The following is a 26,083-nucleotide window of genomic DNA, read 5'->3' on the forward strand; positions in this document are numbered from 1 at the left end:
AAAGTAGTGCCAAGCGTGCGCCTGTGTCATAAGTAAAGGGCCGGCTGGCTTGACCGTTAAAGGGTGCTGTAACCCCCAAAGTACACTCCAGTCCAAACCAAAAAAAAAATTATTTTCTGTGTTTGTGAATTGTGTGCGCAGTAGCCGCACGTGCATCAACAAAGTAGTGCCAAGCGTGCGCCTGTGTCATAAGTAAAGGGCCGGCTGGCTTGACCGTTAAGGGTGCTGTAACCCCCGAAAGTACACTCCAGTCCAAACCAAAAAAAAAATTATTTTCTGTGTTTGTGAATTGTGTGCGCAGTAGCCGCACGTGCATCAACAAAGTAGTGCCAAGCGTGCGCCTGTGTCATAAGTAAAGGGCCGGCTGGCTTGACCGTTAAAGGGTGCTGTAACCCCCGAAAGTACACTCCAGTCCTAACCAAAAAAAAATTATTTTCTGTGTTTGTGAATTGTGTGCGCAGTAGCCGCACGTGCATCAACAAAGTAGTGCCAAGAGTGCGCCTGTGTCATAAGTAAAGGGCCGGCTGGCTTGACCGTTAAGGGTGCTGTAACCCCCGAAAGTACACTCCAGTCCAAACCAAAAAAAAAATTATTTTCTGTGTTTGTGAATTGTGTGCGCAGTAGCCGCACGTGCATCAACAAAGTAGTGCCAAGCGTGCGCCTGTGTCATAAGTAAAGGGCCGGCTGGCTTGACCGTTAAGGGTGCTGTAACCCCCGAAAGTACACTCCAGTCCAAACCAAAAAAAAAATTATTTTCTGTGTTTGTGAATTGTGTGCGCAGTAGCCGCACGTGCATCAACAAAGTAGTGCCAAGCGTGCGCCTGTGTCATAAGTAAAGGGCCGGCTGGCTTGACCGTTAAGGGTGCTGTAACCCCCGAAAGTACACTCCAGTCCAAACCAAAAAAAAAATTATTTTCTGTGTTTGTGAATTGTGTGCGCAGTAGCCGCACGTGCATCAACAAAGTAGTGCCAAGCGTGCGCCTGTGTCATAAGTAAAGGGCCGGCTGGCTTGACCGTTAAAGGGTGCTGTAACCCCCAAAGTACACTCCAGTCCAAACCAAAAAAAAATTATTTTCTGTGTTTGTGAATTGTGTGCGCAGTAGCCGCACGTGCATCAACAAAGTAGTGCCAAGCGTGCGCCTGTGTCATAAGTAAAGGGCCGGCTGGCTTGACCGTTAAGGGTGCTGTAACCCCCGAAAGTACACTCCAGTCCAAACCAAAAAAAAAATTATTTTCTGTGTTTGTGAATTGTGTGCGCAGTAGCCACACGTGCATCAACAAAGTAGTGCCAAGCGTGCGCCTGTGTCATAAGTAAAGGGCCGGCTGGCTTGACCGTTAAGGGTGCTGTAACCCCCGAAAGTACACTCCAGTCCAAACCAAAAAAAAAATTATTTTCTGTGTTTGTGAATTGTGTGCGCAGTAGCCGCACGTGCATCAACAAAGTAGTGCCAAGCGTGCGCCTGTGTCATAAGTAAAGGGCCGGCTGGCTTGACCGTTAAGGGTGCTGTAACCCCCGAAAGTACACTCCAGTCCAAACCAAAAAAAAAATTATTTTCTGTGTTTGTGAATTGTGTGCGCAGTAGCCACACGTGCATCAACAAAGTAGTGCCAAGCGTGCGCCTGTGTCATAAGTAAAGGGCCGGCTGGCTTGACCGTTAAGGGTGCTGTAACCCCCGAAAGTACACTCCAGTCCAAACTAAAAAAAAAATTATTTTCTGTGTTTGTGAATTGTGTGCGCAGTAGCCGCACGTGCATCAACAAAGTAGTGCCAAGCGTGCGCCTGTGTCATAAGTAAAGGGCCGGCTGGCTTGACCGTTAAGGGTGCTGTAACCCCCGAAAGTACACTCCAGTCCAAACCAAAAAAAAAATTATTTTCTGTGTTTGTGAATTGTGTGCGCAGTAGCCACACGTGCATCAACAAAGTAGTGCCAAGCGTGCGCCTGTGTCATAAGTAAAGGGCCGGCTGGCTTGACCGTTAAGGGTGCTGTAACCCCCGAAAGTACACTCCAGTCCAAACCAAAAAAAAAATTATTTTCTGTGTTTGTGAATTGTGTGCGCAGTAGCCGCACGTGCATCAACAAAGTAGTGCCAAGCGTGCGCCTGTGTCATAAGTAAAGGGCCGGCTGGCTTGACCGTTAAGGGTGCTGTAACCCCCGAAAGTACACTCCAGTCCAAACCAAAAAAAAAATTATTTTCTGTGTTTGTGAATTGTGTGCGCAGTAGCCACACGTGCATCAACAAAGTAGTGCCAAGCGTGCGCCTGTGTCATAAGTAAAGGGCCGGCTGGCTTGACCGTTAAAGGGTGCTGTAACCCCCGAAAGTACACTCCAGTCCAAACCAAAAAAAAATTATTTTCTGTGTTTGTGAATTGTGTGCGCAGTAGCCGCACGTGCATCAACAAAGTAGTGCCAAGAGTGCGCCTGTGTCATAAGTAAAGGGCCGGCTGGCTTGACCGTTAAAGGGTGCTGTAACCCCCGAAAGTACACTCCAGGCCAAACCAAAAAAAAATTATTTTCTGTGTTTGTGAATTGTGTGCGCAGTAGCCGCACGTGCATCAACAAAGTAGTGCCAAGAGTGCGCCTGTGTCATAAGTAAAGGGCCGGCTGGCTTGACCGTTAAAGGGTGCTGTAACCCACAAAGTACACTCCAGTCCAAACCAAAAAAAAAATTATTTTCTGTGTTTAGCCGCACGTATATATCAAATCGATATAACATAAATGGAGGACCAAACTTTCTCCGATAAAAATAAAATAGAGAAAGATCAAGAACCACTTCCTCCTAGTGCTGAAGCTGCTGCCACTAGTCATGACATAGACGATAACATGCCATCAACGTCGTCTGCCAAGGCCGATGCCCAATGTCATAGTAGAGGGCACATACAATCCCAAATGGCAAAGTTCAGGAAAATGACCTTGAAAAAGACATTTAAATCAGCTGAAGAGAAACGTAAACTTGCCAATATGCCATTTACGACACGGAGTGGCAAGGAACGGCTAAGGTCGATCCCTAGTATGTTCATGACTAGTGGTTCAGCTTCACATGACGATGGAAGCCCTCCTCCCACTAAAAAAATCAAAAGAGTTAAGCTGGCAAAAGCACAGCGAAGAACTGTGCTTTCTAAGAAGATATCACAAATCCCCAAGGAGAGTCCAAGTGTGGTGGTGGTTGCGATGCCTGACCTTCCCAGCACTGGACGGGAAGAGGTGGCTCTTTCCACCATTTGCATGCCCCCTGCAAGTGCTGAAAGGAGCACCCACAGTCCACTTGCTGATATGCAAATTGAAGATGTCACTGTTGAAGTACAACAGGATGAGGATACTGGTGTAGCTGGCGCTGAGGAGGAAGTTGGCGAGGAGGATTCTGATGGTGATGTGGTTTGTTTAAATCAGGCTCCGGGGGAGACAGTTGTTGTCCGTGGGATGAAAAAGCCCATCACGGTCATGCCTGGGCAGAAGACCAAACATTCCACCTCTTTGGTCTGGCAATATTTCTATCCAAATCCGGACAACAACTGTCTTGCCATATGTACCATATGTAAAGGTGAAATAAGTAGGGGTAGGGACGTCAACCACCTAGGAACATCCTCCCTTATACGGCACCTGCAGCGCGTTCATAAAAAGTTACTGTCATGTTCAGAAACTTTGGCTAAGACCGTAAGCAGTCCAGGGACACCTAAATCCCGTTGTCCTGTTGTATCCAAGCGCCTGCAAACCACACCGTCAACTCCCTCCTCGTCAATTTCCTCCTTAGTCAGGATCGGAAGTAGTCCTGCAGGCCATGTCACTGGCATGACTGACTCTCCTATCCGGGATTCCTCTGGAGGATCCTGCATTGCTACGCCTACTGCTGCCGCTGCTGCTGTTGCTGCTGCTGGGAGTCGTTCATCATCCCAGAGAGGAAGTAGGAACACCACTACTTTTACTAAACAATTGACCCTCCAACAGTCCTTAGCGAGGAGGATGAAGTACGACAGCAGTCATCCTGAAGCAAAACGTATAACTGAGGCCTTGACTGCTATGTTGGTGTTAGACGTGCGTCCGGTATCCGCCATTAGTGCAGTGGGATTTAGACAATTGATGGAGGTAGTGTGTCCCCGGTTCCAAATCCCGTCTAGATTCCACTTCACTAGGCAGGCGATACCGAGACTGTACAGAAACGTCAGAAAAAGTGTCCTCAGTGTCCTGAAAAATGCCGTTGTACACAATGTCCACTTAACCACGGACATGTGGACAAGTGGAACAGGGCAGACTAAGGACTATATGACTGTGACAGCCCACTGGGTAGATGTATCACCTTACGCAGCAACAGCAGCAGCGTCACCAGTAGCAGCATCTCAGAAACGCCAGCTCGTTACAAGGCAGGCTACGCTGTGTATCACCGGTTTCAGTAAGAGGCACACCGCCGACAACCTCTTAGAGAAACTGAGGGAAATCATCGCCCAGTGGCTTACCCCACTTAGACTCTCCTGGGGATTTGTGATATCTGACAACGCCACCAATATTGTGCGGGCATTACATCTGGGCAAATTCCAGCACGTCCCATGTTTTGCTCACACAATAAACTTGGTGGTGCAGAATTTTCTGAAAAGCGACAGGGGCGTGCAGGAGACGCTTTGGGTGGCCCGAAAAATTTCTGGCCACTTTCGCCATTCAGCGACTGCGTGCCGAAGACTGGAGCGCCAGCAAACACTCTTGAACCTGCCCCGCCATCACCTGAAGCAAGAGGTTGTGACGCGGTGGAACTCAACCCTCTATATGCTTCAGAGGATGGAGGAGCAGCAAAAGGCCATACAAGCCTATACATCCACCTATGACATAGGCAAAGGAGGGGGTATGCACCTGACTCAAGCGCAGTGGAGAATGATTTCCGTGTTGTGCAAGGTTCTCCAGCCCTTCGAACTTGCCACACGTGAAGTCAGTTCAGACACAGCCAGCTTGAGTCAGGTCATTCCCCTCATCAGGCTTTTGCAGAAGCAGCTGGAGAAAGTGAAGGAGGAGCTAAGACGGAGCGATTCCGCTCGGCATGTGGGACTTGTGGATGAAGCCCTTCATTCGCTTTGCCAGGATTCCAGGGTGGTCAATCTGTTGAAATCAGACCACTACATTTTGGCCACCGTGCTTGATCCTAGGTTTAAAGCCTATGTGGTGTCTCTCTTTCCGGCCGACACAAGCCTGCAGAGGTGCAAAGACCTGCTGGTGAACACACTGTCAGCTGAAGCGGAACGTGACACGTCAACGGCTCCTTCTTCATTTTCTCCCGCAACTGGGGCTGCCAGGAAAAAACTTAGGTATCCTAAGCAACCCGCTGGCGGTGATGCAGGGCAGGCAGGACCAAGTTTGGACATCTGGTCCGGACTGAAGGACCTGGCAACAATTTCTGACATGTCTACTGTCACTGCATATGATACTGTCACCATTGACAGAATGGTGGAGGATTACATCGGTGACAGCATCCAAGTAGGCATGTCAGACAGTCCATACCTGTACTGGCAGGAAAAAGAGGCAATTTGGAGGCCCCTGTACAAGCTGGCTCTATTTTACCTGAGTTGCCCCCCCTCCAGTGTGTACTCCGAAAGAGTGTTTAGTGCAGCCGGGAACCTTGTCAGCGAAAGGCGTAGGAGGTTGCTTCCACAGAATGTGGAGAAGATGATGTTCATCAAAATGAATTATCAGCTCTTCCAGGGAGACCAGCCTCCAGAAGGTACAGAGGGACCTGTGGTGGTGGATTCAAGTGGGGACGAGTTAATACTTTGTGAGGATGAGGATGTACACACTGAAGAGGGTGAGGAATCGGTGGATGAGGAGGATGAGGATGACATCTTGCCTCCGTAGAGCCAGTTTGTGCAGGGACACATTAATTGCCAGCTTGTTTTGTGGGGGCCCAAACGAACCAATCATTTCAGCCACAGTTGTGTGGCAGACCCTGGCGCTGAAATGATTGATTTGTTAAAGTGTGCATGTCCTGTTTATACAACATAAGGGTGGGTGGAAGGGCCCAAGGACAATTCCATCTTGCACTTCTTTTTTTTCTTTGCATTATGTACAGTTTGGGGCCTAGTTTTTCTAACTGCCATCCTGTCTGCCACTGCAGTGTCACTCCTAGATGGGTCACGTGTTTGTGCCGCCCACTCGTGTCGCTTAGCATAGTCATCCAGCTACCTCGGTGCAACCTTTTGGACATGAAAACACTATTGTGAGGTGTGAGGTGTTCAGAATAGACTGGAAATGAGTGGAAATTAAGGTTATTGAGGTTAATAATAGCATAGGAGCAGAGAAACCAACAAATTCTGTGATTTTAGCTGTTTTTATGCTTTTTTAAAAAAAAATACAGATCCAAAACACAAAACCCAGAACCCAAAACACGGAAGGGTGGTTTTGGCAAAACCAATCCAGATCCAAAACACGAAGAAAGATCCAGATCCAAAACCAAAACACAAAACACGAAAAGTGGCCGGTGCACACCCCTAATAAAAATACAAGCACCGTGACTGTGCGGGCCATAGCCCTGTGTATAAGAAATACAAGCACAGTGACTTTGTGGGCGATAGCCCTCTGTGTAAAAATACAAGCACTGTGACTTTGTGGGCGATAGCCCTCTGTGTAAAAATACAAGCACTGTGACTTTGTGGGCGATAGCCCTCTGTATAAAAATACAAGCACCGTGACTTTGTGGGCCATAGCCCTGTGTATAAGAAATACAAGCACAGTGACTTTGTGGGCGATAGCCCTCTGTGTAAAAATACAAGCACTGTGACTTTGTGGGCGATAGCCCTCTGTGTAAAAATACAAGCACTGTGACTTTGTGGGCGATAGCCCTCTGTGTAAAAATACAAGCACTGTGACTTTGTGGGCGATAGCCCTCTGTGTAAAAATACAAGCGCTGTGACTGTGTGGGCCATAGCCCTTTGTGTATAAAAAACACGAGCACCGTGACTTTGTGGGCCATAGCCCTCTGTATATAAAAAATACAAGCACTGTGACTGTGTGGGCCATAGCCATCTGTGTATAAAAAATACAAGCACCGTGACTTTGTGGTGTCTGTGCCGCTGCGCCGCTCCTCTGACGCTTAGTAACCAGTCAGCTCACTGCAACCTTTGGCCAATAATGGTGAAAACAATATTATAAGCTGTGAGGTGGTCTAAATTGACTGTAAATGACTGGAAATCAATGTTATCGAGGTTAATAATACTCTAGGAAGAAAAAAATCCCAATTTATGTGATTTTAGCTTTTTTTTTGTAAATTTTTGTAAAAAATCCAAATCCAAAGCTAGTCACCGCAGTTTGGCAAATCCAAATCCAAAGCCGGACGACGAAATAGAACCAAATCCAAATCTGGCAAAAATGGTCCGACGCACATCCCAAAGTGTAACGCATGTGCTGTACGAGTTTTTAGGGGGTTTCGCACATGCGCAGTAGCAAAGAGATCTCTGAATTATGTAAACATGGGTATTACGTGCTGCTCTGAATCAGGCGCAATATAAGAACTGGTGGATTATTCCAAACTTGTATAAACTCTACAGCTGTTAAAAAGATTAATCATTTGTATGACACGCAAGTGTGTGGTCATCAGTGAGCAACCACCGTGCACTTTATTTAATAACCTAGTCTAATAATACTTGCGTATGTTGTATATTTATGCTTTTTAATCATTCTTGTAGGTTGATCTATTTTCCTGATGAGCTATACTATTGATTTTTGGCTTCTTTCAATTTGCTTTGTGAATTATCCATTGAAGACACTTTTTTATCTCCCAAAAGATGCTACCAAGGTGCAATCCAATCAGTTGAGTCAGGTTTGCAATAGTTTTGTCAGGAATTCCCAAATGGTTTTAAGAAATAAAAAGAAAGCTAGAGAATTGAATAATGAGAGCTAGGAATGAAATCCTGGTTCGAGTGTAGCAAAGAGAGAAGGGTGGTTGTCTAAGAGAAAGCTGAACTGTTGTGGTCCTCAGATCCCAGATTCAATCAATAAGTTCTTCTGACACCTAACTTCACAAGACGAGAGAAGCACAGTAACTGGTATATCATAAACTGATCCCACATTTATATGCATAAACCTTTGCAGTAACATTGCCTCTGATGTATTTTTCTGCAAAATAATCTAATGTTTCCAATAATGCTTTTTAATTTTATTGAATGCACATGACTGTGTGTGTTCATCCAAGACATGTCTAAATAAATAAGTCAGTGAAACATTCAGTTAAGCAATTGATGTTTATTAGAAGTCCATGCTGGATGTATGCAACTTAAAAGAAGAGACACAGAAGTGCTTCTCTATGTCCAGTGAGTGTCCATGGTGCAGGACTAACTTCCAGTTCTTGCAACCTCTCCTGTAATATCAATCTGTGCCTGACACTGGCAGTTTGCTAATCCACCTGAAATCACAAATGGTCAGAAAATAAAACATCAAACCACATCAGAAGGTTTATGTGTACAAGTAACTAGAAAAAAAGAAGTGCTACCCAAAGAAATGTTGCAATCATTTTCAAGTAACTCTACTTTTATTCCTGAAAGAGGTTACCAATATGAGTCACAGGGGCCTATTCATCAACACTAAATGGCCCGGTAACCATGGGGAAACTCTAGTTTCCGCATATTTTAGTGACCGGGCCATTCATCATAAGGGGTCCAAAAAGGACTCCTGATGTTCAGCAAACTCCAAAAACTGAAAGTTTTTGAAGTTTGCTTCTGAGAACAAGCGCCATCTTCAGATGACACATGTTCTCGGATCCCCGCTCCTTCCTTTGGGAAGGAGTTCAGAGAATGCAAAGAGGGATCCCACCTCCTCACTACCTCCCCGGCGGCTGTGCACATGTGTGATCTCGGGTCTCGCATGCATAGCCGGGCTGACGGGGAAGAGGTAAGTAATGCAGCTACTTCTGTAGCTGCGATACTAACCGAGGGGACAGCTGCTTTTCGGAGCAGCTATCCCTGCACAGAAGCAATGATGAATTGCTCCAGTGCAAAGTTTCCCCCCACTGCGATTTGGATAGATAAGTACCCCTGGCAGCAAGTTCAATACAGCCTCTGATGATGAATAGGCCCCACAGGGAGATGTGCCTTCCAGAAATGTACTTCACACTGGGTCCACTACTGCGAAATCAGAAGTGAGTAGTTGGTCAGCCTGGCTGTTAGCGATCCTGTGACTCCTCTCAGGGGTGAGTAGTTGGTCAGCTTGGCTGTTAGTGGTCTTCTGACTCCTCTCAGGGGTGAGTAGTTGGTCAGCTTGGCTGTTAGTGGTCTTCTGACTCCTCTCAGGGGTGGGTAGTTGTCAGCTTGGCTATTAATATACCCATGATTCTTCTCAGGGTGTGAGTAGCTGAAAAGCCTGATTGTTAGTGTTCCAGGGCTCCTCACAGTGGTGAGTAGCTGATGAGCCTGGTTGTTTGTGTTCCATGGCTCCTCACAGGGACGAGTAGCTGATCAATTGGCTGTTAATATCCCTGTGACTTCTCAAAGGGTTGAGTAGCTGGTCAGCCTAAATTACTAGTGTTCCTGTGACTCCTCTCATGGGTGAGTAGTTGGTCAGCCTGGCTGATAGTGTTCTTGTGACTCCTCTCAGGGTTGAGTAGTTGGTCAGCCTAAATTACTAGTGTTCCTGTGACTCCTCTCATGGGTGAGTAGTTGGTCAGCCTGGCTGTTAGTGTTCCTGTGACTCCTCTCAGGGGTGAGTAGTTGGTCAGCTTGGCTGTTATTGCTCCTGTGTCTTCTTTCAGACTCTCAAATGTATCAAACCTTGGAGAAAGACATATCAACCAATCAGCTTCTAACTGTCTTTTTACAGACGGAGTTTAAAATGTCAGAAGTTGATTGTTTGGCTACTTTATCTCTCTCCTACCTTATAACTCTTCAATGGTTGATACATGTCCCCCAGGGTGTGATTAGCTGGTCAGCCTGACTGTTAGTGTTTATGTGACTCTTATCAGGGGTTAGTAAGTGGTCAGCCTGGCTGTTTGTGTTCCTGTCACTCCTTTTCAGGACTGAGTATCTGGTCAGCATGACTGTTAAGCTGGCCACACACTAGACCAACTTTCATCCAATCATCCAACTAGTTGATTGGTTGGAATGACAATCTGGTAAGGTATGGAAGTAAATTATGATAGGCAATTTGCTCCTAAATGCTAGAAAACAGATGAAAATGGTCATTCAGACAAATTTGTTAAATGTTTGATCTAAACAATTTGTGCAAACAAAAGTTTTTGTCAATTTTCCTGCATTTGGGAGCAAATTGCTGATTGTCATTTGCTTTCATCCCTTACCAGATTTTCATTCCAACCAATCAACTAGTTGGATGGTTGGATGTAAGTTGGTCTAGTGTGTGGCCAGCTTTAGTGTTCTGTGACTTCTCACAGGGGTGAGTAGCTGATCAGCCTAGCTGTTAGTGTTCTTGTGGAGAATGATTTACAATACATAATGTTATGTGCATATTCATTTGAATTAAAATATCAATTTCATAAATATTATTTAATTTATATGCTGTCAGCACCTATTTTATTAATTTTCAGATCAGCTTTCATGTGTACAATCTTTTGAACTGCACATATTGTATAAAGGAGAAATGCATTTTTCTTGTGCTAAGCATAACTCTGTTCAGTTTAATGGATGGGATCCTGCTCAACACATGTTATATATTGTGATGACTTGGGGTATTTAGCTTGGTAGATTGGTGTCAGTGGTGCAGTGTTTAGTGCTCAAAAGAGGGCCCATGCAGCTTTTCCAGGTAAAATATATTAAAATGGTACTTTAATGTCAGCATAATCAGGAACCAAAAATAACAAACGCCTAGCCCAATCGGGCAGCTAACTCACTTCTTGAATGCTTACTAGCAGAACACAGTTAATCTATACATGCAAAGTCTTTCTAACATGAAATGTCTAAATCTTGGTAGCTCCCCTGTGCAACATGCAGATCTGGACTGGCCTTCACAATTTCAATCTCAGCCCTGCTTCCTGCAGGGTAGCACAAGCTCTGGCCTGGCTTAGCTGGTTGCCACAGCTCCACAAGGTTCTTGTCAGAGGTTTTAGGGATCTCCCTGCATCCTTCAGGTCTGACCCTGACCACCCGGCCTGTTTCACTCTGACTGCAGTCCTCCTTGACTGTCTGACTGCACCAGTCCCACCTGGGCTCTGTGCAAAAGGCAGCCATTAGTTTTGAAAACACACCCTTTTTGTTCTGTGTGTGGGTGGATCCCTCCAGCCCCACACTGACTCAGCTGCTCACCAGCACCCTCTCTGGTGATACTGCCACAATATATATATTTATATACAATATTCTGCAAAAGTTTTAGGCAGGTGTGGAAAAAAATGCTGCAAAGTAAGAATACTCTCCAAAATAAAAGTTTATTTTTGTCAATTAATAAAATGCAAAGCGAATACACAGAAGAGAAATCTAAATCAAAACAATTTATGGTGTGACCACCCTTTGCCTTCAAAACAGCATCAATTCTTCTAGGTACACTTGCACAAAGTCAGGGAGTTTTAGGATTATAGCCAGGTGTATGATTAACCAATCATACCAAACAGGTGATAGTGATCATCATTTTCATATGTGGGTTAAAACACAGTCTTTAACTGAAACAGAAACAGCTGTGTAGGAGGCTTAAAACTGTGTAAAACTGGGTGAGGGACAACCAACCTATGCTACAAAGGTGAGGTTGTGGAAGAAAGTTTCATGTCACAGGTAATACACCATGGCAAGACTGAGCACAGCAACAAGACACAAGGTAGTTATACTGCATCACCAAGGTCTCTCCCAAACAAAGATTTCAAAGCAGACTGGGGTTTCAGGATGTGCTGTTCAAGCTCTTTTGATTAGCTACATTGAGGACTGTAGATGCAGTGGTCAGCCAAGGAAACTTAGTGCATCAGATGGAAGACACATTATGCTTACTTCCTTTCAAAATCAGAAGATGTCCAACAGTGCCATCAGCTCAAAACTGGCAAAAACCAGTGGGACCCAAGTACACTCATCTACTGTTTGGAGAAGTCTGGCCAGAAGTGGTCTTCATGGAAGAATTGTGGCCCAAAAGCCATACCTTCGTCATGGAAACAAAGCCAAGTGACTCAACTATGCACGAAAACATAGGAACTGGTGTGCAAAAAACGGCAGCAAGTGCTCTGGACTTATGAGTCAAAATGTTAAATATTTGGCTGTAACAGAAGGCAGTTTGTTTGCCAAAGTGCTGGAGAGTGGTACAATAATGAGTGTCTGTAGGCAACAGTGAAGCATTGTGGAGGTTCCTTGCAAGTTTGGGGCTGCATTTCAGCAAATGGAGTTGGGGATTTGGTCAGGATTAATGGTGTCCTCAATGCTGAGAAATACAGTTAGATACTTATCCATCATGCTATACCATCAGGGAGACATCTGATTGGCTCCAAATGTATTCTGCAGCAGAACAACAACCCCAAGCATACAGCCAATGCCATTAAGAACTATAATCAGCGTAAAGAAGAACAAGTCCTGTAAGTGATGATATGGCCCCCACAGAGCCCTGATCTCAACATCATCAAGTCTGTCTGGGTTGACAAGAAAAGATTTGTGCAAGCCTACATCCACAGAAGATCTGTGGTTAATTCTCCAAGATGTTTGGAACCACCTCCCTGCTAAGTTCCTTCAAAAACTGTGTGCAAGTGTACCTAGAAGAATTGATGGTGTTTTGAAGGCAAAGAATGGTCACACCAAATATTGATTTGATTTAGATTTCTCTTCTGTTCATTTGCTTTGCATTTTGTTAATTGATAAAAATAAACTATTAACACTTCTATTTTTGAAAGCTTTCTTACTTTGCAGCATTTTTTCCACAAATGCCTAAAACGTTTGCACAGTACTGTAACATATCTCCATCAATGCATTGCTCTTTGTTGTACCCACCTCTGTATATCATCACTTGGTGTAATGTCATGTATGTAGAGTAACATGTGTGCACCATACATTCATACAAGCAAAGTATTTGTTTTTGGCGCAACTTCTGACATGTGTCTGCAGGGAGATGTTTAATCCATACATCAATTACTATATACTGTATCTGTTATTATACACTAGGCTTGGGTCTGAAATCAGGCATGGAACAATGAATACTTTTTCTGTCAAACAACACTTGGATAAGCATTGCTAGACAATGTAGTGTGAGCATATTTTATCCCTTCATCTCTCAGAGGAGTATGTTTATCTTTATGTTGACTGTACATGTGTTCCTCTTAACTTCTTTATATTTGCTGTTTTGCCTGAGGCAGTGCAGAAGTCCAGGTGATTTTGCTTTTTCTGCAAGGATCTGTCTTACACCTCCACACATTCCTATCTCCTGAGTGCCAGGCAGATGTTGTAGTCTTGTCGGTGCTCTAACAACTTTCCCCTGATGTTTTGTCACTGGATGTTAGCCATAATACTAAACTGTATCAAATAGACACCAGGCTACTATTTATTTCATGTGCCATTATATGTTTATTACATTGTGTAAGATGGTGAGATAATAAAATAACTGACTTCAGCACCATGGACAGTGTAGGCACTGAGGTTACTATACAGTACATCAGTATTCTATGCTGTCTACGGACCCTGAATAGATTATATACCATAAATTACATGATTTTTAATAAAGTGGGTTCAGCAAGTAACCTGCAATTAGAGTATATGGAAGATTGAATAGATAGCGATAGAGACGTATCTTTTAACAACCTTCCTAACCTTGCAACTACATCATTATAATTGTAAATTGGGAGATCCTTGGTCTAAAGGAAGGTTTATTAAAACTTCCATATTATGCAGCACGGTACAGAGAATATGCCCCATTGGAGCTTACAGTCTAATTTTTTTCTATCACGCAAGCGCGCATGCATACACACAAGTGCTGAATGCATTACTGTGGTAATAAAAGTCGCATAATTTATAAGAATATTTTAATTTTGAACCTCTGCATAGGTGAGGTGTAAGGTGACATTTGTCAAAGTTTACAAAAAAATATATGTTTCAACCCCGTCCCTTATAATGCATAAAATGCAGTGTTTACAATATATTCATAAAATCATAAATTAACTGACCCAAGAGCTTAGAGTTATATAAACAACATCGCAGCCAGGGCGGTTTCCCAGGATCCCCCATACACTGGGGGCCAACACAGATTCCAATATCACCAGCTTGGGATCACTGTGGTATAATGTGAACTGGGGTTTTTGTGTGGCATAATGTGAACTTTGGCACTACAGTGTGGTTAACACATCACCAGCATATTATATTGACAATTTTATTAGTAGGGACTCCCATATGTTAGTTGCCCAGGGCCCCCCACAAACGTTAATCCATCCCTGCAATAGCATAAATGGAAAGAGGCTCAAATACTGTATCTACCACTTAGCAATATACTGTATACAAGGATATTCTTTATAGGAATATCCCTCTGCACATGCTCAGACTTCACATGCACCTATACAGACATTTTGCATCATACCTTATGACTGGAGAGGCATAACGGCGTTAGGAAGGGGCATTTTCTCATAGGCAATGTTCCATTAGTACGCCTACATGTGAGTGCGGCTCATACCTGCAATTATGTGCATATGCTCCTGCTAGGAAGTGTACCTTTTGCACCTGCTATAGGGCATTTGCAAGTACACATTGATGATGATGACCTGGTGTATCTATAATGGGTACAGTGTGTGCGGGACACATGGGCCCCCCGGGTCCAGGGGGCCCCGCACCGCACACTCTGCACCCATATTATTTTAAACTCAACTGTCCGTGGTCCTGTGTCAGGTGTCAGTGCTGCTCAGAACCGCGCTGCCATTTTTCCGGCATTCTGCGCATGCGCAGTAGACTCCGGGCACACTCTCGTGCCTGGAGTCTACTAATGCTCTGGTGGCTGGCCAGCCACGTCAGTCGGCTGCCGGACACTGGTGAGAAAGGACGGGGCCTAGCATGGGGAGTGCACACGGGCCCCCTCCTCTCTTAAGACGCCTCTGTGATGATGACTTGTAATAGATTAGAAGCATATGCTACCGATGTGGAAGTGTGCACTATTTTTCATCACACTTTTAATTTTGGAGTAATTTATGCCCAATTTGCTACCAACTGCCCCTATTAAAAATAACCTGTTCCAGTTTAAATCAAATTTTGGGGGATACACTGACACATTAATAGTAGATTTTTACCATAAAATCTGTCTATATCCCCCATATCCAAGCTATACAACCTATTTAAATAATAATAATAATAATAATAATTATTATTATTATTATTATTATTAATATTATGTCTATTATTATTATTATGTTGTTATTATTATTATTATTATTATTATTATTATTACAGTCACAGTACTATTTATGATCTACAGAGGTCAATCATTCTTCTAAAGCTCATTTTGTTATATATAGATATATATATATATATATATATATATATACTATAAACTTACTCTGCAGGTGTGTCCACCTCATACTCCTTGCGAGTATATGCCATAGGGCGCGAGATGCCCGGTGTGACTTAAACGCTCCAGAGTTGAGTAGCGTACCTTATTTTACTTAAAATTTTGCATCTTATACGTATCGCAGAATCGATGAAAAGCCACCCACAGTGTACTAGAAACTCTAGGCTGCTTCATTAACCACACAGGAATTGGTTTTACACAAAGTCACAGATGAAGCACAATGGAACTTGGCATGGGGAAAAGCCACTTCCGCTTGCATCGGAGCCCTTTATACAATGAATCAGACTCAGGTGCTCACATATGCAAATGTTGCACATCAAATTGATCAGTGTAATCTAGCAACAGGGGTTGGTGTCACCCAGTGCGGCAAGTAAGCCCCCTGTGCCCGCCAAGGCATGCTGGACCAAAAGGGGGCATGGCCTCACTGGGAGGGGGTGTGGCCTTGCAGTACATACCCAGTTTCATCAACCTGGGGGGCAGTGCCTGGCACTCCTGGAGATGCTGGACTGCCCCCAGAGACTTTCCTTGTTCTTTATTTATTTTTATTTTTTAAGGGAAATTTACTAAACAGCAGGTTTGGAATCCCAGGATTTTTGCTGTGGTTTACTGGTGAGATTGTATCCTGCACATTTACTAAGTTCAAATCTGCTGCAAAACTGCAGAGAAACCACACTTTTGAATGGAGTAGAACATCAACTGACGATCAATGTTTTTTCCATTAAAACAATGGCGTGTGGTCCCCAGTATTTTTCACTAACCAGCAGTAGGCTGAACCAGACTTTTCACCGTTGCGACAAGTAAATAAAAAAAATGGGGATAATTTTTCGGCTGCCTATAGCAGGCGAAAAAAAAGTGCAGAATTGGGGTTTAGGGGTTTAAAAAAATAGCTTGCAGCCTTTATTAAGTCCCCTTAGGATAAAATGTCTAAAAAAAAATTAAAATTACCCTCAGGACCCCCTGAAAAATGGTGTTAAAATTTTGGGGTAAAAAAAAAAAGGGGAACAGTGTTTAAAAATAGCGAAATAGGTTCAGGGGAGTTCTGCAAGTAATGGACAGATGTTTTCTATAATAGGCTATTAGCGGCAGGTGCTTTTTTTGCAGAATTTTTAAAAATTAGTTTAGGGACATAAACATATGCTAGTACCCATTTTCAAGTACCCCAAATTTGATGGAACCACTTTAAAACGAAAAATAAAAAGCTAAGTGTTCTTCTGCATCACTTCTTCAATGTCGGGAAAAAAGCACCTGCCGCGGCTATTTAAAAACCCGACTTTCTTCTGCAGGCAAAAATGGGAGTACCTATAGTGATCCCCCAGGTCTGGACATCTTTAAGGGGTCCTACAATTATTTCCCGAAAATTCACGTATTTTTTTGTGGATCCAAGTTTCGCCTGTTCCCGTTTTCGCTACTTTGGAATTGAATAGGGGAATAACAGGAACATGCGCGATACTTTCCGCCTGGAAAACAGACGAAGGAGGCGAAAAGTCCAGCAGGCGAAAAGTCTGGCCTTTTCGCCTCAAATTGAATATGGGCCTTAAAGTGCTAAACAGTGGGGAACACCTACAGTACCATGTGTAAAACAGGGAAATACTAGTTTGACCATCTAAATGTAAATTTGAAACCAAAGAGTAGGGTACGCCCTATTGGAGACAGTTTACAATATAGTATGTAATAAATGGATTTACATGCCAAAATATAGTAACAAAAAAACTCATGTTTGCATTGAAAGAATAAAATGCAGTTTGAATTTTTAATACCCCAAACAACAGTTGGTGTATGGGCCCCATAATTTATGATCACCCAAGGCTTAATTTGACAGTCATTTAGTGTTATGGTACAGTATATGCAAACAGACATATTACATTTTCAGATCTGGTTATTTTATATTTTTTAGTCAGAAAAATACTGTTTTATTTCATTATTTAAAAGTAAATGTTTCTGCTTTTTATAAAAAAATTTTAAAAGGGTAAATTTACTAAGCAGCAGGTTTGAAATCCCAGCATTTTTGCTGTGATTTACTGTCGAGATTGCAAAACTGCAAAAAAAAAATGGCATGTGGTCCCCAGTATTTTTCACTAACCAGCACTAGGCTGAACCAGCCAGGGCTGGTGACACTATACAAGGAAGAAAGCAGTGTGGGGTCCCCCTGCCAAAATGTCAACCAGCCCTAGACTGCTAGACCAAGGACTGAAATCCCTAGGGAAGTGGGAATCCCTAACAAGTGGAGCCCCCATCCTTAAGGAGAACCAGCCATGGACTGAAAGCTATTCTGCATACCCATCAGGCTTTGGGTATGAAGTTAATTATTCATTATTATATTGTTTTTTAAGGTGGACAACTGGTCCGAGCAAGGCTGCCAGGCCAAAGGGGGGCATGGCCTTACTGGGAGGGGGTGTGGCCTTGTAGTACATCCACAGTTTCATCACTCTGGGGGCATGCCTGGCACTCCTGGAGATTCTGGACTGCCCCCAGAGACTCTCCCTGCTTTTTATTTATTTATTTTAAAAAGGGAAATTTACTAGGCAGCAGGTTTGAAATCTCAGCATTTTTGCTGCGGATTGTATTATATTATTGTATTATTTGGCGAGATTGTATCCTGCACATTTACTAAGCTCAAACCAGCTGCAAAACTGCAGAGTAACCATACTTTCGAATGGAGTAGAACATCGAATGACCATCAATGTTTTTTCCATTAAAAAAACGGCGTGTGGTTCCCAGTATTTTTCACTAAACAGCACCAGGCTGAACCAAGTGGTGACATTATACAAGGGAGAAAGCAGTCTGGGGTCCCCCTGCCAAAATGTCAACCAGCCCTAGACTGCTAAGCCCACAACTGGAATCCCTAGTGAAGTGGGTATCCTTCACAAATGGAGTACACGTCCCTAAGGAGAACCAGCCCTGGACTGAAAGCTAGTCTCTATTCCCATCAGGATTTGGGAATGAGGTTTATTCATTATTATATTGGTTTTTAAGGTGGACAACTGTTCAGAACAAGGATGCCAGGGCATCATGGCATTAGCACAAGTGCCTGTATGCTAAGCCCCCAGCACCTGTAGTTTACCTGTAAAATAAATATGTACAAATAAATTGCATAATTAATTTGTTTTCTTGACTCAAGTAGTAAGTATGACCAATTCATTTAGGGCTGCTTCTCATAATTTTATTTATTCTGGTCCTATTCAGAAGCACACAGTAATTACATATTTTTTAAAGAATAAAAAGGTCAACTAGGACTTCATCTGTATACAACTTTTATAAGGCCCTGACACCAGTCTTTGCACAAGTGAAGCTGGAATTGCGTTCTTCTCCTGGTTTTGTTTGTCTGTTTATGGACTTTGATTTTGTTACTCAGAATATTGATTTCTCCAACCCATCAACAGCTTTGTCCCTCTTCATTTTACCTTCTCCAACCCATCAACAGATCTGTACCTCTTCATTTTACCTTCTCCAATCCATCAACAGCTTTGTCCCTCTTCATTTTACCTTCTCCAACCCATCAACCTCTTTGTCCCTCTTCATTTTACCTTCTCCAACCCATGAACAGATTTGTCCCTCTTCGTTTTACCTTCTCCAATCCATCAACAGATTTGTCCCTCTTCATTTTACCTTCTCCAATCCGTCAACAGTATTTGTCGCTCTTCCTTTTACCTTCTCCATCCCATTAATTCAGTTTATTTCACTCAGGCCTAAGCTACTTGACTGGACTTGGTATGTTGCTGATGGCTAACCCAGTCAATTGGTTCTCCAGGGAAGAATGATTGGAACATATTTCTGACCCAACACTCTGATTCCTCATTTATGTGGGGACCAGAGTAATGAACAAGATATAGGGCCTGATTTATTACTGATGCATATACATCGCAGTGTGCATTCGCAAAGACCTCACTATGATCGGACTGTGATGGCAGTGACCATGCAGACCCATCGCTGAGTGATTGACAGGAAGTGACCGTTTGGGGGTGGTGATGGTTGGGTGGCAGGTGAAACGCAGACGTGCAAATGCATTTGAACGCCGTTATAGGGGCATGCATAAATTAGCCACTGAGATGCCATATGCTGCTTGGGTAAACTACATATACTAGCAAAGGAACAGCGCAAGGATACCATGAGTATATATGATATGAAACTGCGCGTAATAGTTTGATAAATTTTTTGAAAGAAATGTGAACATTGCTTATAAAAACATGGAAATAGAAATTCTATAAGTGCACAATGCATTCAAAAATTATGTATATGTGGGAGATGCTAAAGAGTCCCTTGAGATTATGGGGTAAATTTACTAAGATGGGAGTTCTATTTAAGAAGTGATGTTGCCCATAGCAACCAATCAGATTCTATTTCTCATTTATCTAGCACCTTCTAGAAGATAATACCTGGAATCTGATTGGTTGCTATGGGCAACATCACTTCTTAATAGAACTCCCATCTTAGTAAATTTACCCCTATGTCTCTATATAAATAATAGACCTGTCCCGCAGGTCAGAAATACATTACTTTGTCCATGAATGAAAATCCATACCATCCAATAAGCGGTAGTCCTGGAAATGGGGAATGTCCCTGCAGCTACATGTAGTCCTGAAAGAGGGATGATGTAATGACAGGTTGGATGAGATTCCGGCAACTTCGTGCCGTCCTGCTAATGGGGTGATGTTGTAGCAAGGAGATGATTTCCAGCAGCTTTGTGCCGTCTCACTTGAAATGCATATTGTAATCCTAAAGGAATATGGTCAGGATGCCAGATGGAGAGGTGATGGCAAGGTGTCAATTGGACCAGAGAAAAACACAATCTCAATATAGGTATCGGAGATCCGGCTAACGCATTTCTCTGTCTATTGCAGCTTCGACAGAGGCTTAATGGGCTTTCACTGCATGCGATGAGGTTAGAAACTTCTGAGTAAGGTCTAACCATGTGTAAGTGTGCATGAGGCTCCGATGGTACTATATGTTACCGATGGTTTAGCAGACTTGCAAAGTATTATGTATGTGTGTAAGGTAAAGGGGCATTATGTTTGGCTGTGACAGCATAGCAAGTGCAGTCATTAGCATATTTTTGCAGTGAGACTGTGTGTTTAATTTCAGTTGCGATTGCAATAGTGATCCTTAATGAATCAGGCCCTTAATCTCTTTTGCCATTCAATGGTGCTTTGTTTTCTGATACGCCAGCTTGGTCCCTCCTTTCTGCACACAATCTGCATCTCTGTTCCACGCTCAGTCCCTGCTCCCATTCGCAGCAGCAGGACCTTTTTCTGGCTGCACCCACTGGGGGAGGTTGAAAGCAAGATGCTCCACAATGCAGATATATGTCAGTACAAGTAAATAAATGGACATGGCATCTGCTGGGTCACGTTAGCCACCTTGTCCCCTCAGCAACTCCTCCCGGAAATAGCGTATATATATATATATATATATATATATATTCTCAATTATGGACAAAAGGAACTGGGGTGCAAAAAAATGCCAGTAGGTGCTCTGGACTGCTGAGTCAAAATTTGAAACATTTGGATGCAACAGAAGGCCGTTTGTTCGCTGAAGGGCTGGAGAGCGGTACAATTATGAGTGTCTGCAGGCAACAGTGAAGTATGGTGGAGGTTCCTTGCAAGTTTGGTGCTGCATTTTGGCAAATAGAGTTGGGGATTTGGTCAGGATAAGTGATGTCCTCAATGCTGAGAAATACTGGCAGGTACTTATCCATCATGTAATACCATCAGCGAGGCATCTGTTTGGCTCCAAATTTACTCTGCAGCAGAACTACAACCTAAAACATACAGCCAATGTCATTAAGAACTATTTTCAGCGTAAAGAAGAATGAGGAGTCCTGGAAGTGATGATATGGCCCCCACAGAGCCCTGATCTCAACATCATCAAGTCTGTCTGGGATTACATGAAGAGACAGAAGGAATTAAACAAGCCTACATCCACAGAAGATCTGTGATTAGTCCTCCAAGGAACAACCTCCCTGCCAAGTTCCTTCAAAAACGGTGTGCAAGTGTACCTAGAAGAATTCATGCTGTTTTGAAGGCAAAGGGTGGTCACACCAAATATTGATTTGATTTAGATTTCTCTTTTGTTCATTCACTTTGCAATTTGTTAATTGATAAAAATAAATAACACTTCTATTTTTGAAAGCATTCTTACTTTGCAGCATTTTTTCCACACCTGCCTAAAACTTTTGCATAGTACTGTGTATATATATATATATATATATATATATATTTATATTGTGTGATAGAAGCACTGGAAAAGTTAGGGATGGCGTGTATTTGTGTCCCAGATTCCTGTAATATGTGTTTTATCCCCCAGGAAGAGTCTGTTTTACAAACAGATCTGAGTGTTGACTTTTGGCAAAAGCCGGAGAAAGGGTCCTGGGGGTGTGGATGTCAGAGAGAAGGGAGGGCTCCATCCACAGGGCCGTTTCAGGTGTTAGGCCTTTCAGCCTGTCAGCAGGCTAATTAGGGTTAGACCTGGAAGTGGCTCAATATAGCTGTGTAAGAGTTTTGATGCAGTGTCTCACCTGGGAGAGCAGGCCCACAGGTTAGCTTGCTCTGAGACACTGTTTGCTATAGTCCAGAAGGTACTGTGGACGTGAGTTTATTTAGTGTTCGGTTAGTGAGGGAATTTACTGTCTAGTTAAAGCCCAGATAGGTTAGGATTGACTTTATGTTTTGCTTATTTTGTTATTGGTGTTGCACAATAAAAACTCGCGCCGACCAGTTTGCACGAAAACCCACCTCTGGAGTGCTGTTTCCTGGCTGCTGTGTGTAAGGAGGTGTCCATCTACCCCAGGAGAGGGACCCCTACCCCGATCATATCACAATATATATATATATATATATATATATATATATAAAGAGAGAGAAATCCATTTTTTTAGATGCAGCCTTAATATAAGGGCACGACTGTGCCCATATATATATATATATATATATCGTATATAAAATGATGCACTTCAGCGCAAAACAATCCTTAGAGTATCCAGATAGTTATATAAGATGTATCGGCTGCTTAATCCCAAGCTTCCTCTTGCTAGGAGGATCCCACGTTTTCTATGACATGCAAATAAAATAGGAATAGCGTACTCGTCAAACAGTAGTTTAGTAATACATGCTCACATACATTGAAAAAAGAAACTTTATACAATGCCCGGTCAATAGCTCTCATCAGCTGGAGGATTTTTTCAACTGCCATCACCGCAGGAGCCTCCGGACAAAACACTGCTTGTGGATGTAGCAGGTGACTTCAGTGTCTCACATACGTATGTACACACTGGGTACACACTGACAGATATATCTGTCCAATCTGTCTGGTGGGAAGGAAAATCTGGTAATGTATGGGAGCAAATACCAATAGAAATTTGCTCCAAAACCCTGGAAGACAGACCAGATTTTCCTTTCCACCAGACAGATTGGACAGATATATCTGTCAGTGACAATGGAGCAATTAAAGAAGGTGGCCTGGTCTGATGGTCATGGCTAAACAATACCTTTCTATTTTGTTCTCTATCATACAACTTGCCCTTATATGCACAGCCTCTTACCCCCTCCACACTGCGCAGCCTGCACTCATTTGATAAACTTACCATTGACTGCAGCTGCCTCTGAAATCTCTGCCAAAATGGCATCAGTGCCAATTTCCCATAGGTATGCGCAATAGAGAAATCACAGTGTCCACTCTGCACATGCTCTGGTGAGGAGAAGGGAGGAGGCATGTTGCCCTCAAAAGTGGCGCCTTGTTCTCTTCTAAGTCTAAAACCAGATTTTTACTGTAATAGTCATTAGCACCATTGGCTATATAGATGACAAATGCCCAGGCTCTACATTGTAGTATTCTTTGCAAGGAACTGATTGCAGCAGATGCCTGAGAGTAGAAATTATCTTTTGCGCCAGATGTAGAGCTAGTGTAAATGTGAACTGATCGTAATTGTAGATGTATGATATGTGTGTGGTTGGTTGAAGCTGCATCACGCCAACCGCTCCTTGCCCAGGAAGTGTCCTGGCAGCCATGTTGGGGAAGCAAAGGAAGAGATCCTGCACTGATAATGGTCACTCTCTAATCATCTGTCAAATGACAGATGATTAGAGGCATGTTGGTTATGCATTCAGAGAGTAAAGACACACTTCTGCAGTGCTCCGGCGTCCTGTTGTATTTCACACACACAGAAACCATTTTACAGTAATGGTGGCTACTTTCACTTCATTAGTCGTCAAACCAACTATGAATACAGGTAAAATCCACATTTATTTTTGAGCAAGCAATGTGACTGTGCTTTTGGGCATAGGGATGGACAGGAGGCAGGCTGAACTTAGCAGACCCCTGGAAACCACAAGGATTAAACAGTAATGATGTCAAAGATGAAGTGTTGGCAATCGGAGGTCAGCAGGATACATGAGGAGTAATACAGCAGCAAAGTCAGAAGGCAGCAGGAGTCATACAAGGAAGCCAATCAAGGAATACCAGAGATGAAGACTGACAGTGTCAGTGCACACAAGCAGGGGCGTAACCACCATGGGTACAGGGGGTGCAGTTATTACAGCGCCCAGAGCACCTCCAAGCCCCGCCCTCCCCATACACCCAGTAACGCTGCCAGATAGAACACCGCTGTATTCCTATCTAGGAGGAACTGCCACCTGTGTGATGTTCACCTCCCAGCTTTCCTTGCGCACTGCCAAGGGGTAATGGGGCCCGGGGGCAAGTAGATATCTTTGAAAAATATATTTCAGTGAAGTCATCCTGCCATATCTCTGCACAGGCAAAGTTGACAATATCGTGCAAGTTGGCCTGCACGTACAGATGATCATAGATATTGTTATGAACACGCATCGTTGGTCGTTCACTGCACAAAAATTAACGATATGAACGATATATCATTGAATGATATCATTATCGTTCATATAGTTCATAGATATCGTACCGTGTGCATGCAGCTTAAGACAGTGCAGCCTTCCTCCTCTGCCTGATGATGTCACCGACAATGACAGGCAGTCCCCTTCACTGCGCTGCTGACAACTTGCCAGTAGCAGTAGCCATCAGCCACATCCAACTTCTCCACTGCGCTTGTTAGGCCTGCCTCCAGAGTCCAGACCTCCACTGATGTACTGATGGACCAGCACTCCTGAGGAAAAGCCCAACCGGACATACTGCCCAGTCGTCCAGTAGCCTACAACCTGAGGCCTTGTACCTTTCTCCTTAAGTCCATGGGTGGACCTTGTTCCTGGTAAGTAATTTAATTTACAATATGCATGTATTACATATACTATTGTCCCTGTGCTGCCTGGGTTTCTTTTTCCTCCTTTCCTCAGTCTACTTGCTTAACTCTTTTATTACTTTAGTCTTTACTTTCCACTGTTTCTATTTTCTTATCCTCTATCTTACAGTATCACTTATATAATAGCAGGCCTTTTTACCACTTCCATCCTTTGTCCTCAGTAATACCAGTCATTTTCACTTCCCTTATTCACCTTTACCTATACCATCTCTCCCCTCCTTAACTTTCATCCATTCCTGCTCCATTGATTGCCTGTACTTCTAAGGTGTCAGCTCTGTCTGGCTCCAATCAGCTCTTTCCAGCCATTAGCGCAAAGTCAGCTGTATTAAACTACACGCTGCTCAAAACAACTGAAGCTTAAGCTTCTTTTTGATTTGTTGTTGTGGGAGAGTGGTAGGAGGTTCCTTCTCCCTGTGTGATGCTGACACCGGCCACATATTGGTCTAGTGCCTGTAACACTGGCAGAATGTGGCGACACAATGTTTATCTCTGATTCATATTATTATCTACATTATAAGTATATTCATTATTTGAATTTATTTTTTTATTGCTAAAACATATAATTTCAGCTGCAAAATATTTAAAAATATATTTAACTTGTAGTGTTTTTTTTTACTTATATTAAACTTATTTAAATAAAGTTTACTTTTTTTCATCTGGTACTTATTAAGCTTAGGCACTAGGCCTGCCCACTACGGTGGTGTGCTGCATAGAGAGGTCACTCCAAAGGCATTGGGGGCCCTTTCAAAATTTTGCTATGGGGCCCGCAGTTCTAGTTACGCCCCTGCACACAAGGTAAGCAGTACAGAATGTTTAAGACCTGATTCTCTGACGAACAGGTGACAGGTGATGGCTAATTCAATTAGAGTGTGAACCCATCCTGAATTAAGTTAAATGGCTCACATGATACCCATATTAACTAGGCTTGCCAGAGCACAGTGAGACACCACTCATTTTATTAATGAAATATTGGGAGTATGTCAGTCACTATATGCTTAATTTAACATCTTGCTTCCTTCTGGTTGTAGCTTAGTATCTCATGGGATCCCATCGCAATGACCATGTCGCGACACCACAATGCTCACATTAGAACGTTGACATGGTTCAACATGTTGACAGGCACCATGTCAACATTCTCAGAATGTCGACATGTTCACAATGTTGCCAAGTTTAATATTGACATTCTCAGAATTCTGATGGTTAGGGTTTGGTGCCACTGGTAGGGTAAGGATTTGGCCTGCTGGAGGGGGGGGGGTCAAGAAGTTAGGGTTAGGCACTAGGGGGAAGTGTAGGGATTAGGGTCAAGGATAGAGGAAAGAATACTCACTAGACTGCTGCTCCACAGATGTCTCCCGAAGAACTGCTCCTAACCTGGCCTCTGGGGACCCAGAAAAAAATGCTG

At 43.3% G+C, this 26,083-nt stretch overlaps 1 long non-coding RNA gene across 1 annotated transcript in view; it reads right to left on the reverse strand.

Annotated features, from left to right (window-relative positions):
- Positions 1–8,287: 8,287 nt before the first annotated feature.
- The window catches only part of LOC148538556 (uncharacterized), a 67,155-nt gene continuing 49,359 nt past the window's right edge, over positions 8,288–26,083 (reverse strand). The window contains exon 3 of the long non-coding RNA XR_015871792.1: positions 8,288–8,373. This is a non-coding gene — a long non-coding RNA (uncharacterized LOC148538556). The remainder of the gene's footprint in view (positions 8,374–26,083) is intronic.

The sequence above is a fragment of the Taudactylus pleione genome, unplaced genomic scaffold (genome assembly GCF_031769625.1).
Source record: "Taudactylus pleione unplaced genomic scaffold, aTauple2 ptg000039l, whole genome shotgun sequence".
NCBI classification, from domain to species: Eukaryota; Metazoa; Chordata; class Amphibia; order Anura; family Myobatrachidae; genus Taudactylus; species Taudactylus pleione.